A 17,952-nucleotide genomic window follows, 5' to 3' on the forward strand; every position below is an offset into this window, starting at 1 on the left:
ACTAAGAATCACATGAGCTCACTCATGATCAAAACAGTCTCGCCAGAGTCCACGCCCTGATCAACTAGTTGAGAGAAAACTCAAAAGACAGGAAGCTTTCAGCGATAGTTCTTATGAGGTGATTTGTAAAGAACAGAAATTACAGCTGGGCAGTGGAGGCTCACACCTTTCTTCCAGCACTTGGGAGGCAGAGGCAGGGGGAATCTCTGAGAGTTCAGGCCTAGCCTGCTCTACATAGTGAGTTCCAGGACATTCAAGGCTACACAGAGAAATCCTGTCTCAAGAAACAAAAAAAAAAAAAAAAAAACCCAAACAAAAAGAACAAAAATGACCTCCTAACTAATGTATATTTTCAAATACTGTGTAAATTATATTTACTTTTGTTTTATCCATCAATGCACTTAATTTTATACAACAACCCTGAATTATGTTGCTGGCTTTATAAAATCAAAAGCACTTAGCATTTTGAAAACTGAATGTCAATTCAGTTGATGCATACACATTATAGCTAACTATGTAAAGTTATTGATGATTGCTCAATTTTTTTCTGTCTGCACTATTCAGCTATAACATTCCTTTGAGCAAAAAAGCACTTCATGTTCTCAGCATAAAGTTCTTTGTTACCAAGAGTGTGCCCTGCCCTGGTCTTAACAGCTGGAATTGAGGCTTATTTCAAGTTTTATGTCTGCTTCAAAGATTGTTGGCATGCAAGCAAAGCTTTATGAAAATACATAGACATTATAAATGCCACGAAAATGTCATTTTTCTGCTCTTGAAACCTGTGCCTGTAAATGACGGTTCATTATTGATTTGTTGGTACAAAAATACACAAAAAAGCACCAAGACCTGTCTGACATCTTAATTCATATATGTCTTACAGTTGGAAAAAAAAATCACAAATAGCATACACTTTTCCTCCATAGCTCTTAACAATAGAACTGATGGGGTTTCCACTCCTATCAGTCCCTCCATATTGATTCTTGAACTGTTCTTATGAATATGCCTGTTAGGCCAACACTGACTCTAAAATAGATACTGAAAACAGGTAAAATGATACTTTTTAAAAGATTGCACTCAAATGGGAAAAAATGGTGCTTTTAGCAACTAAGGTATGCTGAAGAGAAAACAGACTCTCTCTCTCTCTCTCTCTCTCTCTATATATATATATGTATATATCTTTAACGCTCTTGGTTCATCAGAGAGAGGAAAGCCATCTCCCTTCTTTCCATCCCTTTAATCTCACCAACAGCTTAAGCCTGTTCTCAGGCTTTCCAGCATAGCATCATCCTATTATATATTGATTATGCTGCAGGGCACCTCCTGGTGGAGAACAATTGATTTTTCTTTGTTAGCAAAGTGATTTTAATAGTCTTTCTACAGGCTGTCTTGTCTCAAGGCCCCAGAAGCAAGATGCACCCATTAACTAGAACTTACGGATCAATGTGTAACCCACAGAAAATCTCTGCTGTTTTCTCTTTGCTGTGAGAAAACAGCAGAGTTACTGAGAAGGGGACTTTAAGTCGTTTTGATAAATAGGCTGGTTGGGAGACTCACGTGGTTTGCTGAAGCTTTGTTTTAGCTCTGAGTGTAAAAGGAGGCATTCTGTTAAATAGTTAAGAAGATAGTATAGGCCTATGGACAGATTTTTGTCATTTAATGTTATTTTTGTCACTTGTGTCAAATTTCCTTGCAAAAGAAAAAGCCCAAGGTAAAAGTCACAAATGTGAGTAGTGAGAGGACAATAATGTTTGCATTGCCCTTGATATTTGAAAATGGCTTCTGTGGTTACTGGTGTCTCATACCCACAAGTCAAAGGCGGGATCTATAATACAATTGTCTCTTCTCTTTGACCAGTATTGACCACTGCTTCCTCAATCTGACAGGAAGTATTCCTGTTGTCTTTTTTGTTGTTGTTCTTCCATCTGGCTCATATCTATCTATCTATCTATCTATCTATCTATCTATCTATCTATCATCTATCTATATACTTACAGTCATGCCAAAATCCTAAAACACTTCCTGTAACTCTTGAGCAAGCTTGTGAGTACTGGTGATGCTTTTGTATCTGCCTTACATAATGCTGTCACAGGTTTATGAGGTGTGTAGGTGAGCTTAGGCTTGAGAAACCTCCTGCCAAATCCTTCAAGGTAGATTTTGCATATCATGTGAAGAATTTGTGAAAAATTTGTGAAAGCCCAAATAATGTCATCATGTCACACCCATAAGTGACTTGATCAAGTTGTTGCTCAAGTCTGTCCTTAACCATGAAATTGCTGTATTTCTTTTTTTTTTTCAATGCAGTTTATTCAGGAACCTTGAACAATCCTCGGACCCTGGGGAAAGCCAGCCCACAGCTTAAATAGCCTCTGGGTAGCCAACCCAGGCGTGCCACGTGGGCAATGCAGATAGGTCCACATACATGGAAGCAAGCCAGATCCTCAGCTTTAGCCAAATGTGGAATTGTTCGTGACAGAGAGCACTCACCATCGGGAAGGTGGAAGGCAGAAACCAGCTCCATCTTTAAGGCATAGCATTCCGCAGCTCTCTACAGTTCCCCCTTTTTGTTTTAGACGCATCAGGCAAGAGTAGAGGTCTAATCTCTGATATTAGAAATAAATTGGGACTTTGTACTGATGTTCATTTAGGTGTCATCCACCCAAAGAGCATCAGACCCGTCTGATACCTTTTTCTCAGAGGCCAGACCTGGGGCATCAACCTGCATGCAATCAGACATGCTCTTCTCTGGGTCGAAAGCGGCTGACCCTGAGTGCAGTGCTTAGCCTCGCAACCTGAGCATAACATTTTAGCTTTTTATGGTATCCAGCCATGCTTGGGGAGAATGTCCTGTTTCAATGGCTGTAAAGGCCTGAATGATCATGGCTGCATCACACTGTTGTGAGACTCTAATCTTGCATATATACCACAGGCAAAACTCAAGTGACAACACATGCTGGAGAGGTTGTGGAGAAAGGGGAACCCTTCTCCACTGCTGGTGGGAATGTAATCTGGCGCTTTCTCAGACAACTACGAATAGCGCTTCCTCAAGATCCAGCCATACCACTACTGGGCATATATCCAAAAGAGGCTCAAGTACACAAAAAGGACATTTGCTCAACCATGTTTGTAGCAGCTTTATTTGTAATAGCCAGAAGCTGGAAACAACCAAGATGCCCCTCAACTGAAGAATGGATGCAGAAATTGTGGTACATCTACACAATGGAATATTACTCAGCAATGAAAAATAAGGAAATCATGAAATTTGCAGGTAAATGGTGGGATCTGGAAAGGATCATCCTGAGTGAGTTGTCCCAGAAGCAAAAAGACACACATGGTATATACTCACTCATATAGACATACAACATAGGACAAACCCACTAAAACCTGTGCATCTAAAGAAACTAAGCAAGAGAGAGGACCCTAACTAAAATGTCCAATCCCCATCCTGAAAGGAAATTGCTGTATTTCTAAGCACTGTTGTGTAAGCGCTTGCTAGAAGTGCTGAGGTCCCTGTTAGAGTTCAACTACATTAGAGTCCTTGCTGTTTCTAGGGTGTGCAAGGCCTCTTTGTTGATTCAGTAAACACTTCCAATGTCTAATGCTTATCAGATGGTGAGATAGACTCCAGGGTAAAGTAGAAAATGGAGAAGAACCCAAGTCCATTGATTGCTAATAAACTTGTGATAATATGGGGAGGGAATTGTCTCTGAGGGGCATAGAGTGGGAAGCTAACTCTTTCTCTTGTTGGTTGTGAAGTGTTTCTAGGCAAATGCTACTTTTGTATCAAGTTTAGAAATGCAAAGTCTTTTAAGATGTTAACAGTGGTACCCTTTAAATTTGTATGTTCAAGTCTGAAGCCCTAACATCCCTGAAATGTGATCTTATCAGGAAATAAGGTCTTTGTACACATTGTCAAGGTAAGATGATGTTATTAAGGTAGGCTCTAATCTAAAATGACCAAACTCCTTATAAAAAGAGAAAATCTGGATGTAAATAGAGAGGAAGGATTCTATAAAAAGATTGAAAGCATGGAGCCACAGAGAGGGCAATAGCCCCTACCAAATTCCTAGGGGCTGCAAGAGAGGCATGGATGGATTCTCCCTCACAGCTTTCAAAAGAAAACAACCATTTCAAAAGGACTTCAGAAAATCCACTCACCTTCATCCCTACTTGTAGGTGACACAATATCTTTCTGCTGTGTTAGTTGCCCACCCTGTGATACTTTTCTCTAGCCGCTCTACTGAATTCATACATGTTTGGACTACCGAAAGAAATGGCACGGTGTGGAAACAATGGGGAGCATTCAGATGCTTTATTTTTTTCCTGTAAATGGCACAGTGGCGTTTTCAGAACTGTGTTTCACCTGGGTTAATCTTGTCTCATGGGAAGGAGACTGACAAAGAAAAGATGCAGCTCACCCGGAGACGCCTTTGTAGCAGACAGTAGCAGAAAGAAAGAACAGATGATTGTTTTGAAGAAACTGTTTGGAAGATAACAACCCTGATTCTGACGTTTGTGAGAGAGTAGAGGAGAGATGCCAGGAGGAAACAGAGTCTGGTTCTTTTGCCTGGAGAATCAGCATCAAGAATAAGGATGGAACAAGATGAAGGGAAGGGAAAACATTCCACAAACATTTCTCTTTGGATTCTCACATCACCAGGTGGGAAGATTGAAAGAACCAAACTGAAGCCAGAGAATCAGCAGATTAGGATTTCAGATTAGCAATGAACTGTGCAACCACTCAGGTCACTCCAGGCTTCATGATTCCAGTATTTTTAGTGAAGGGGGTCAGTGATCTACTGATAGTTCCTTTCATGCCAACTCGGATAAACCGTGTCTTTAGGGAATGTGGTAAATATACTTTCATTTTAGAATGTTTGATGTTTCTCCATTTCTTGGTGCTTTATGCTGTTTCAACAAAATCAAACTTTTCAGTAAAACGAAACCCTGCAGATTTTACCTACCCAGGCCTTTCTAAGCACCTACACTGCCCCTGGAATTTTTATGGGGTACAGTTACAGATGAGGCAAGTCTGAAGGGATGTGTTGCACTCACAGCTCTATGAAGGAAATAGAACAGAAGTCACAGATCTAAAGGAAAAAAAAAAAAAGCGAAAAGTTGCAAAATTAAGTGCCATTTAAGGAAAATAGAAAGTTTCTCAGAAGAACGTAGAAAATAAAAATCGAAGGTGGACTAGCGTGGGAGGAGGAAAAGCAGTGGGCAGGTGCAGCGAGCAGGTGACAAACAGGTGCGCCAAAGAGGCATAAAATCATCTACGTGCTATGGAAAATTCACATGTAGGCTCTGCCTCTGGCCCTGCTACCAACGGGACTGGCCTCCCTCAGCAAAGCCAGTCAGCTGCAGGCCAGCAGCTGCAAGGAGCTTAGCAGCCGAGGAGGAGGAGGTGACACTGGCTGAAGTGCTGTTTGTTTTTCCAGGACGGAACCACAGCAGTTAAAGAAGGCAAGGGTTCAGCGTGCTGTGGGCTATGGCCTGTTGGCCCCATCTAGCTGACTTCTGTTTTTAGAAATTAGCCTTCTTTGGAACATCGCCATGCCCATTTGTATACAGATGTCTTCAACTGTTTTTGCACTACAATGACAAAGTTAAGTTATTTTGACAGAGAACATATGGCCCCGAGTTGGAAATATTTACTATTTGGCCTTTTTACAGAAAAAGATCTTTGGCCTGTGCTCTGGAGGCTTTCTAACATAAGCTCTAGAAAATTCTCAGCTCTTCAAAGCAGATTACTTTAAATTAATTTTTTTTCGTTGCTATCTCTGTGGTCTTGTGTCTGATTTGTGCCACTCTTCATCCATCCTACAGTTGTCTTTACGTACAAAAGAGGGAAATCATAATTTTCCTTCAATCAAACGTTGCAAGCCAGCACTTCGGCTTTTAACATCCCATGATGCTGTGCTGTCTACGCGCCGCTGCCTCCTGGAGAACACCGCAGAGCGGGCCAACTGTGTACACGCTTCGCTAGATGCTTCTGCGACCAGCCGCCTTAGCAGGGTCTTCACAGCACAGAGCCTCACAGGTGCCCCTGGCCACCCTGAACGGAACGCCGGGTGTCGCGGTTTAATCTGAGGGTGAATCGGTTGTCACGCTTTTATTTTCTATTGCACTGCTGCCTGGTTTTGACTAAGAGATCTCTCTCCCTCTGCTACACTCGGATGGAAACGTGTGTACTAGGCCACGATCAACTTGTGTCAAAATGCTCTTGGCACCCCTGTTGTCCACCTAGTAGAATGTGTGCTGTGGAGCGAGGGTTGGTCACCGCCAGTTCTCTCTTCTTTTAGGATTTTGGGTGCCCGTCCACCCCAGAGGCTTCTCCATTCTTCGTTCTCCGAGTCCTCATCGTTTCTTCACAGATTGTCAGAAAGTTCTGCATTCTAACAAGTGACAGAATCTAAAGCAGAGAACTTCTTTCCAGGGCTTCGACACGCACGCCCACACATCCGGTTTTGTGGGTTGTTTGTTTTTGTGAGACAGGTCTCACACTACAGCTCACACTTAAGGTCACTATGAAGTCCAGACAGGCCTTTCATTTGTAATTATCCTGCTTTAGCCTCCTCAGTGCTGAGACTATAGACATGAGCCGTAATGACTTTTTCTCCTCATAGTTTATTAACTTTCAGAGTATTCAAAACAGGGATCCCATTCACACTGGAATTTATACTTGGTGTATTAGTAGCGATTGTTGACTCAAAAAACCCTACAGTTATTAAATCATGTATCCAATAACATCCAGTTTTAAGGAGAGAGGTATAAGAAAGAAGGGATATAACACAAAGAAAGGTGAATATAGGTAACTCAATATTAACAAGGTTATTTGGGGATTTGGTGCTTGTGACCTGGGTTAAGGTATTTACAGGTAACTAAATAAATGAAACAAAATAAGAATTGGATTTCTTTTGGACACATTCCTTCTTATAGGCCAGGTTAGCCTGGAAGTCACTATGGAGCTGAGAGTAGCCTTGAACTCATATTCATTCCTCAGATACTGGGATTACAGCATGGCTAGCCCTACTGGGTTTAAAGTCTCAAAGTTAAGATGATAGCTAGCCTGTGAGACACTGTAGAAAATGGCTAATAAAGAACTGAACGAACTTCAAGTAATAGTTCGGGCCATGGATTGCTAGATGTAAAATAGCAGAAATTGCTTTCTGTTGAGATGACCTACCATCATTACGTGTCTCGGCTGAACTCTCTCTGTTTCCAATATGTGGATGAAACATTACGGTCACCTACACTTCACTCGCTTACGCCAATCATTGCTGGCTTCCAGGTGCTTCAAACATTAGAACAGGCACATTCTTAGAGGGAAGTGCTTTCAAAGAGCCCTCGCAATGCCAACACACTCAAAGACTTGCTTTTGTCCTTGTATTTAATGAGAAGAGGGTAAATCTTCTTTAGTAATTAGAAGTATGTGCAAGAGGTGTGTGGGGCCCCAGATGTGAAAACGAATGGCCATACTTAGAGCCACACTGTCCCCTTTCTCTTGCCTTTGCAGCTGCTTGGATTGCTTGTTCTCCAACCTTGCTCCTCTGACAAATATTTTTCTTCCCTGAAGACAGAGTTGAAGACTCACTTCCCCTACCAAACATCTTCAAACTGCCTATTTTTGACCCAGAGCTGGAAATTCTTCCTGTTGGTCCAGAAATATACTTTTTAATGTTAGCGCTTACAGTATCTGGAAATCTGTGTGCTAGCCTAAAGCGTATGAGCTTCTGAAGGAAGATCTTTACCTAAATATTTAGTATCTAACACAGCATCTGACTCATGAAGCCAAATGTCAACTAAGCTTAGTGGCCAGGACACCAGGACCACACTGGGCTAAAGTAAAAAGAGACAAGTGTGTCTGCACCACCAGAGCAGCAAGGCAACCCATCAGAAAGAGCCAACAGCCATTCTGAGTGAGGTGAATTGGTATCTGGAGTAATGATAATTCATATTTCCCTGATGGGATGGAATACTCAACATTTTCAAATAATTATAAGCTGTTTGTGTTTCCTTTTTGGACAGTTGCCTATGTGCTTCATTTGCCCATTTCTAAATGACAGCTTTACATCCTTGGCATTTAATTTCTGAAATTCCTTGTAAATTCTGGACTATCAGTCCCTTGTCTTAAGTGTGTCTGGTAATGATTTTCTGAGAGTTGTCTGTTTGCCTTACTGATTGTTTCTTTTGCTGCATAGTCAGAATAGCTTTCATCAACAACTCTGACAACAAATGTAGGAGAGGACGTAAAGGGGAAAGAATCTTTTCTTACTGTTGGTGGGGGTTCAAATTAATACAGCTATTGTGGAAATCAGTATGGAGACTTCTCAACAAATTAAAAATACGACCATATGAACACCGTATGACCAAACTATTTCACTCCTGGGTTATGCCCATATAATTATTGTACCATAGGCAACCCCATGTTTATGCTGCTTTATTCATGCTAACAAATAACTGGAATTAACTTAGTTGTCCATCAACAGATGAACAGCCCCCACTTTGCATAGCTCTGTATAACTAACTGCCTGTAACTACATCTCCAGGAGATCTGATGTCCTCTTCTAGAATCTGTGCATGCAGATGACCACACATGGATAGATACATACATACATGCATGCATACATGCATACATACATAATATACACATGTATGTTATATATTATATGACAAAACATATTGCAATTTTAAAAATAAAAATAAAAGTCGTATATGAGCCAGCTGTCTCTCGTCTGTATCCAGAGCTATAATTGAGACTTCACAGAAGTTTTAGCCCACCCATGTTCATTCATAGCAGCAACAGTCACTACAGCCAGCTTGGAGGACCAATGAAAGTGCCTGCAGCTGGTGAGAGAGCAGAAGAAATGGATGCTGTCTGTGTGCACTGGAATATTGCTCAACTCTGAAGAAAATCAAACCTTTCAATATGCAATGATGATGACTAGTGCGGACATAGTGCTTGTTGAAACAAGACCATCACAGAAGGACAAATACTGCATAGTTGCATTTATGTGAGGTATCTACAGTAGCCAGGCATTAAGGGAAAGAGCGTGTGGTAGTTGCCAGGAGTTAGAGGATGAGGAAATGAAGAGTTGCCCATCAACAGATAAAACACTACAGTATCCAAGATGGTTAAGCTTAGAGGTCAGCTCTACCACACTGTGCCCACAGAAAATAATAGTACACTGTATGTGTAAATATCTGTGAGCTGAGTAGGCTGTGTTAATGTTTTTTTCTACATTAAAGCAATACAATAGAGACTGAGAAAAAGCAAAAAAATTGAGGAAAATTTTAAAAATATGAATTTGTAAGTAGTATCTAGATATGAGCAAGGGTAACAGTGAGAATGAAGAAATCCTCAATACTGATTCTTTTCCTGTTTTGTGATGAAAGGTCTTGTTAAGAAATGAAGCCAAGATCAGACTAAGATGATTTAAAGATGAGTTCAGTAGGTACAAGAAACAGCAGCAGCCTTCATTAGTTCAGGCCTCTAGGAGCAGAGGAAGGACACTGTGGATTCTGCTGATTTGTGAGACCGACTAAGAGTTCCTTTTCATTGCTGTTTTTTTTTTTTTTTTTTTTTTGCATTATTGCGGTCAAGCATGGGACACCACACACTTTTAAATAGACAATGGCCTTATTTTCAGTTCATTTCCCTGCCTCAAGTGTTTTTCCCCTTTCATTCATTTTACACAGTGCTTTTTTGTGCCATTCTTTTGTTCCATTTGACTACAGATGAAACTTTATTTTCCTTAACTGATACTTTAATTTTTAAAAATTGCTTTTATTTCTTATGTACGTTTTTGTCTGCGAGTATACACATGCCTGAGAGGAGAGAAACGCTGTCTTACCTTCATTGTTTGGAAATAAGGGTATACTAATGGTATGTCTGCATTCCAGCCAGATCATTCTGTAATCCAGAGTGTGTCTGCATTCCAGCCAGATAACATAGAGCTAGAAGGTAAGGTTAGTTTGTAGAAGGAAGCTGCCATGTTTGAAAGTGACAACTAATTGAGGGCCAGACAAAGTGATGAACCAGAGAATGGTTTGACAGAATGAGTCAGAGATAGGATATGGCCAACTCTCCCAAGATCAGCACAGGGGAGAGAGATTGCCTAAGGGCAGCATAGGGAAAGAAGAGAGCTTTTACAGAGAGTTCATTGCTGGGATGACTTCATAGAGACAAATGTCAGAAAGAATAAGCTAGACACAGGTGAAGACTGAACGAATGAAAGAATGAGAAGGTCAGAAAACTAAAAAATACTGCCAGAATTAGTTTGAGGCCAAACAGAGCAATTCAGTCAGAAGCTAAGAGAAGCCAGTTTAAATCAGTCAGCTTGGAGAGGAGTTTAGGCCACAACAGCTGAGTTGAACCAGCCAGTAAGAGTTCAGAAAGAGCTAGAAAGCCTTGGGATCGGCTCTCATCTCATCCCCTCATCTGAGAAAACAAAAATAATATTTACAAGAGGTCAGAGGACACCTTGATTGCTGTGGAAGTTAGTTATCTCCTATCTCCTTCTAAGTTTTTAGGATGGAACCTAAGTTGTTAGGCTTTGCTGCAGGAATCTGTGCCTGATGATCTATCTCATTATTCCCTAACCTGTAGTGGATACTTCAAACACTCTAGACCAACCATGTTTCTTGTCACCTCCCTTATCTTTCCCAGGCAAGCCTTTTAAATTTCACTTTAGTCATTTGTATAGAATGATATACAAATATCATAGCTATATGAAATGATAGATATGGGTACTTACTAACATCTGCTAACAAAAGAGCCAAAACTACAAACCTCAATTTTTCTTCTATTTTTTTCTACTTTAATATATTTTAGGAGCTGCCTAGGAGATCCTTATAACTCCATAATTTCACGAAGGTCAGTTGCTTGGCCACCAGTGTCCTGGTGTCAATCTCCACTGAGCTGTATACACTGATCTGGACATCATAGTTTTCTGTAGCTAAGATTTAGATCTGGGTCCTTGACTAGTCTCCACTAATTTACATGTCTGTTTCTATGCCAATACTATCCAGCTTTTATTACTACTGCTCTGTAGAATAGCTTGAAATCAGAGATGGTGATATCTTCAGCAGTTCTTTTATTGTTCATGATTGTTTTAGCTATCCTAGTTTCTGTGTTTTTTTTAAATGAAGTTGAGAATTTTTCTTTAAAGTTCTGTAAAGAATTGTGTTGGAATTTTGATGTGAATTGCACTGAATCTGTAGATTGCTTTTTGTAAGGCAGCCACTTTTACTATGTTAATTATACTGATCCATGAGCATGGGAGATCTTTCCATCTTCTGATCTCTTCTTCAATTTCTTTCTTCAAAGGCTGCAGTTTTTGTCATATAAATCATTCACTTATTTGGTGAGAGTTACACAAAGATTTTTTTTTCTATTAAGAAGTGTGCTGTTTCCCTGATTTCTTTCTCTGTCTGTTTGTCATTTGTATGTGAGAGGACAACTGATTTTTTTTTTAGTTAATCTTGTATTTATCCACTTCACTGATGTTTATCAGCTATAGGAGTTTCCTGGTAACATTTTTTTAGTCACTTATGTATACTATCATACCATGTACAAATAATGACATTCCTTTCCAATTTGTATCTCCTTGACCTCCTTAAGTTCTTTTATTACTCTAGTTTGAATGGCAAGTACTATACTGAATAGACACGGAGAGGGTAGACAACCTTGTCTAGTTACTGACTTTCGTGGGATTGCTTTTCTTTCCATTTAATTTAGTGTTGGCTATCATTTGCTGTTAATTGCCTTCATTATATTTAGGTATGTGTCTTGTTTCCCTGATCTCTCCAAGACTTTTATCATGAAGGGGTGTTTGATTTTGTCAAAGGCCTTTTCAGCATCTAATGAGATGGTCATGTTATTTTTTTTTCTTTCAGATTACTTATATGGTAGGTTACATTGACAGATTTGTGTATGTTGAACCCTGCAGCTCTGGAATGAAGCCTGGTAGATCATGGTGGATATCTTTTTCACATGCTCTTAGCTTCAGTTTTCAAGTATTTTATTGAATATACTAGCATCTACATTCATGAGGGAAATTGCCGTGTAATTCTCTTTCTATGTTAGGTCTTTATGAAGTTCAAATATCTGAGTTACTGTGGCCTCATAAAATGAATATGGCCATGTTCCTTCTGGTTCTGTTTTGCAATGTGTGTTAGCTCTAGTATTTCTCTGTTTAGTTTTTGTTTGAATGATTTCTCTAATGGTGAGAGTGGGGAATTGAAATCTCCCACTATCAATGTGTGAGGGGCAACATGAGGGTCAGTGTGTTTTTTAAGCTTTGCTAATGTGCTTTCTTGTTTGTTTGTTTGTTTTACAAATGTGGGTGCCTTTGTGTTTGGGGCATATGCATTTCCCTTGTTTTGGTTTGGTTATTTTGAAATTTATTTCCTGTGTTTTTATGGGTATAGCTAAATTCCTGCTGCTGGAGTTTTTCTTCTAATACCTTCTATAGGACTAGATTCGTAGATAGATATTATTTAAATTTGACTTTATCATGGGATATCTTGTTTTCTTCATTCTATGGTGATTGAAAGTTTTGCTGAGTATAATTTTCTTGACTGGCAATGTGGTCTCTTAGAGTCTGCAGGATATCTGCTGGGTTAATTCTAATAGATATGCTTTTATATGTTATATGGCCCTTTTCTCTTGCAGACTTTAATATTCTTTATTTGTTCTGTATGCTTAGTATTTTGAATATTTTGTGGCGAGAGGACTTTCTTTTCTGGTCCAATCTATTTGGTGTTCTGTGTGCTTCTTGTACTTTATAAGCATCTCATTCTTTAGGTTAGGAAATTTTCTTCTATCATATTGTTAAAGCTGTGATTCTTTTTATTTTCCTATCATTCTTAGGTTTTCTCTCTTTTTTTTTAATGCCCCAAATTTCCTACATGTTTTGTTTCAGGATTTTTTTTTTTATTCAACATTTTCTTTGACCAATGTATTTATTCTTCTATCATTTCTTTGATGCCCAAGAGTCATCCCTCCATCTCTTGTATTCTGTTTGTCTTTCCTTTGGTCTTTACCTTTATAGTTTCTGTTTACTTAATATTTTCATTTCCAGAATTCCCTCAGTTTGTGCTTGCTTTATTGCTTCTATTGTCATTTTCCAGTTTCAAACAGTTTCATTCATTTTTTTCAACTGTCTTCCTTCCTTCCTTCCTTCCTTCCTTCCTTTCTTTTTTTCTTTCTTTCCTTCATTCCTTCCTTCTTGGTTTTCTTTATGGGATTTATTTATTTCCTCCATTTTTTTTTGTTTGTCTCTTCTTCACTATCATTAAGGATTTATTCAGCTCTTTAAGGACTTCTATCATTTTCACAAAGTTGGTTTTAAGGTCATTTTTTTGTGTTTCAGCTGTGTTGGAATACTCAAGGCTTGCTGTGTCAGGGTAGCTGGGCTCTGGTGGAGACATATTGCTCTGGCTATTATGGATTATCTTCTTACTCTGCTGTCTAGGCATCTGTGTTTAGGGTGGTTATAGGTCTAGGGGCTGATTTCTGAGTTTGTCTTTGTTGGATGGATGTTTCTATCCTTGGTTTTTGTTTTCTTTCTGGTCTTCTGGCCTATGTAGCCTCTGGTTGATCAGGTCTTCTCTACCAAAGTTGGGGGCTGAAATTCTGGTGGACAGCATGGCCTCTTGTGGTGCAGGGGGTCTCTGCCCAAGTTGGAGGCTAGGACATGGTGATAAGTAGGGAAGTGGGGATTTAGGGGAAAGAGGAGGGAAACTTAGAGGGTGGGGGAGGTCCACAAGCAGGCAGCCTACCTGATGTGGCTTGCACTTGAGCAAGAGATATTCACCTCAGTAGGGGACTGGACACAGTGAGAGAGAGGTTAGAGGGTTTGGATAGGGTGGTTTGGGTCGGTGAGTGGGAAAGTTCTTTGTGCAGTGAACTATCTGTTCTGGTTGGTATGGCCTGTACTTGAGCAGGGGGTGTCCTTGTGTGAGATGTATAATATGAGGGAGATTCCCTGTTACTTCTATTAGATGGAGGAAGCTATATAATCTACACTTCTTTCTGACAGTTCTGTAAGTCAAAAAGTTGCAGGTTAGCACTTAGCATGTTTAGGCCTTCATGAGAATCTTCTTTCCTGGCTCGTAGATGGCCATCTTCTCATGTGGCAGGAGTTTAAAAGCAGTATTCATGACAGTCACCCTTCCTTGACTTTATTACATCAAATTATCTACCAGTGGCTCCAGTACCTTCAGCACAGTATTAGATTTCAAACCCTTAAACTGGAAGTATGACTTGATTGAGTAGCAGTTGAGATAATGGACTTAGAATGTTACAGAGATTCTTAAAAATCATATCACTGTACTGGAGAGATTTTTCAAAGTCTCCTTTGGTTCCTTAGGCTGGAACTGAAGGTAGACCTTTTTCATGGCTTAGTTTATTGGCTCTTCTAAGCCTCATATTTACTATCTTGAAACTGTATATTTTAGTTTTTCTCAACTGATTTCTGATAGGTGCCCTGAGCTTTAATAATTTACAAAAAGAAAGTTCTGTTCAAGTAACCAGTTGTTTTGTCTCTATACTTTGTAGTCTGTAGGCCTACAAAGGTCTCTAGGCCTCAACCTACTCTTAGGTTTATTACAAACTTTCTCAAATAAACAGGTTGTTATCATGTATGTTGCTGAATAACACAGAGTGTTTTAACCATGAGAACACTACGCTGGAGACTTGGGCTGAGCTCTCCTGGCACAGGCCCCAGCATTCATTGACCTTGAAAACAACATGACATGTCTTTGTATCTATTTACTCAGTGGATACATCATACCTTGTAGAACCTCATTGCAAGACCAGGGACCTAAGACATGATTGCTGCAAACTGGAAACTTCTCTGATTCTGAAAAACAATCCACATGTAAGTATATAGAAACTTCCAGATTTTTTTTTTCTTTTTTTAAAGAAGGTGGTTGGAATTTGAAGGGAGACTGACTGGATTTCCCGCTGTAGCCCACATGTGGTCCTGTTAGCTCTGAGTCTGAGTTTGTGACTGACATTGAGACAATACCCGTCGAGGGGCTCTGATGGTCTGTGTGTCATAACTCCATGCCAACGTTGCAAGGCGCTGTCAGGAGTTCTTTCCTACAGCTGTCTTGTCTTCCCCAACACCAGTTTTAGAGGATTAAGAAATGTTGTCCTCCATAGCAACCACCAGGGAGTATTCTCATGTTCACTATTTGCCCAGTGCAGCGCAGAGCTTCAGGCATCTGTCCGGGAGTCTGCAAGGCAGTCGCAAGAGGAGCTGACACATGTTGATGCTCTTTCTGCTTGCTGTGCCAGGCATGATTAATGGAGTCTTTTGTCTCTTAACCAGGAGTTTCCTGTCCTCTGCCATGATCAATAAGGCAGAAACAGACTAACTTATTAGTTTACAATAAGATAAAATCAAATTTCACTTCTAACAGCTAGTTGACACAATTTGCCTCCTGACTACTGCAGAGTGGTACAGCATCATGTGTTTCTCTTTCCAGCTCAAGAGCTGCAGAGACACGGAAGTTTGTTGCTTTATTCCATTCTGTTTGAAGTCCAATAAAATAGTCCGTATATTTCAGGAAGGCATTAGCACTCACTGTTTATTGACTGGACTACTGAAGGTATCAATACTCCCTGCTTTAAATGTTCATTAAAAAACCTTAGAAACAGATAGACATATTTCATGCCTGAAATTCTGAGTCAGTAAGAACTTTACTATCATTATTGTGAATATTAAATAAGTCAAAGTTTGTGAGGTCACTCTTAGCTTATTAATGTCATAATTAAGTGAATTACTCTCCTTCATTTCCAAATTACTTATTTTTTTTAACTACATAGAACCTCTGTTCTCTGGGTTATTTTTCTCATATGAAGAACAGTTGAAAAACAGCTGTAGTTTTAAAAACCATTTTACCTTTGTAATAGGTAGAATAAAATAAAACACTCATATAAACTAAGTTTAAGGCACAATTTCCTGTCTTGTTTTCATTTCTGCTGTGGATTTTTGGCGGTAACTGGGTGATATTTGAGATGTAGGATCTCACACTCAGCAAGTGTTCTACTGCTGAGCTACCTTCCAGTTCTTCCCTTACTGTCTTAAGTGTGGGTATTAATACTAACATCTGTAACTAGACGAGAACCTTCTCTACGAAATGGCTTTGTGGATCCTCTCCTGTACTTTTGTTCTGCCTTCCTGGTACAACTGTGTTTAACTTGAAGGTGGGTGATTCTTATAACAATAAAGATAGTAAAATTTCAGATTAATAGCTGCTTCCAGACAGTAAAAAGATCTACTGTAGTTACATAGACACATTCACCAATTAAAGTTTCTTTTTCTATCAAGGAGGAAGTGATCCCATGACCTCAACATGTATCCAAACCCACTGAGGCTGAAGTCCCTTGTATACGACAATATGACATTGCACACAACCTATGTGTTCCCCTGCTTACCACAACTCACCCCTAGTTTACTTAGAAGATTTAACGCACAGATGGTGCTTTATAAAAAGTTTTTATACTGTATTATTTAGACAATAATTACCAGAGAAAAAGTCTGGGCGTGTTCAGTATGGATACATTTTGTTTTATAGTTGGCAGTTGGCCAATGAGGAATACTTGCAGGTAGACACTTTACAGATATGAAACCCCCATCATCCTTGTCACTGGAAACTCCTTGTTGTTTCTTCAAGCCTTATTGCCAGCAAGTCTTTGTTCCCAGAGCTGGAGCACATGGTTTGATGGCTCTACCCTAACAAGGCTTGGGGCAGACCATTAAAGTAAACCACTGAGTACAAGCAAAGTGAAATGATCCAGAGTGATGGGTTTGACGGCCTCTGAAGTAAGAGCTGAGCTCCTTGGTTTTGGAAGGGCAGAACACGTTTTGGTTTTCAATTTTCTAATTTGTGGTACAGAATACCTCAAGATTTAGTCAAGGATTAAGCTTGTGTGGTTTAACTTCCTTCTTCCTAAAAGTATGAAGTGTTTGAGTCAAGCCACCAACCCATATCCCTGCAAATGAAACCTATTTGCATTTCTCCTGTGTGTAAGCCCGGCAAACGCTGATTGTTTCCTGCTCACTGACACAGAACCACTCTGCTTCCATCCAGTTACCAAATATGAAGCCTCAAACACAGGCTCTGTCTGTGTGCTTAGCAGGAAGCATGACTCACGCCTGGAACCCAGAGAGCTGGAAACTGCAGTAGAGCTCTTAACAGACAAAATGTCTGTTACCAACGGATTTGTAACATATATGCCAAATGGTGGCCTTGCCCGCAGGCTTTCCAAGAGACCAAGGTTCAGGGCTAAGTAGAAAGTACTAGTTTGTAACCACAGTGTCCTGCTGGCCCCAGTGGAAGAATCCCCACAGAATTTTCTATTTATTTATTTTACATCTGTGCTTATGTATTCGGATTTTTTTTCCTGCTGTTAAAATGTCAACAACAAAACAACAAAAATTCCACTACAAATTATGCCTTGCTTTGGTGTGAACACTGCACTCATATACAAGTTAGTAGATTCCAAACAATGCTTGATGACAGGTTTGGGGTTTTGTATTTCTCTAATGAACTCCCCCCACCCTTACCTGTTAGTTCATTTGTTTTGTTATAGGAAAACAGCTTCAGTTATGCCAAAATGCCCATTTCTAGCTACTGGGTTTGCAATAATAGAGCTTCTACACTTAAGTAACCATAGGAGAAAATTCCACACTTTATATATTAGACAACATTGTATCACATGGCTGCCTCTTAAATAGTCATTAGTCACCAAACCTTTATTGAATCTGTGCAAATTTCAGGCAGACCAAAGTAGTTCTCTTGGCCCTTTGACCTCACTCTTTGCCACCAATGTGGCATGTCCACTGTCATTCCCTCATTTCAAGGCCCCGCAGAATGGCCTACATGATACTAACACGGAACAAACGCAAGGCCACTGCCACATGAAATCTGATTTACCTC

The sequence above is a fragment of the Meriones unguiculatus genome, chromosome 1 (genome assembly GCF_030254825.1).
Source record: "Meriones unguiculatus strain TT.TT164.6M chromosome 1, Bangor_MerUng_6.1, whole genome shotgun sequence".
Lineage (NCBI taxonomy): Eukaryota > Metazoa > Chordata > Mammalia > Rodentia > Muridae > Meriones > Meriones unguiculatus.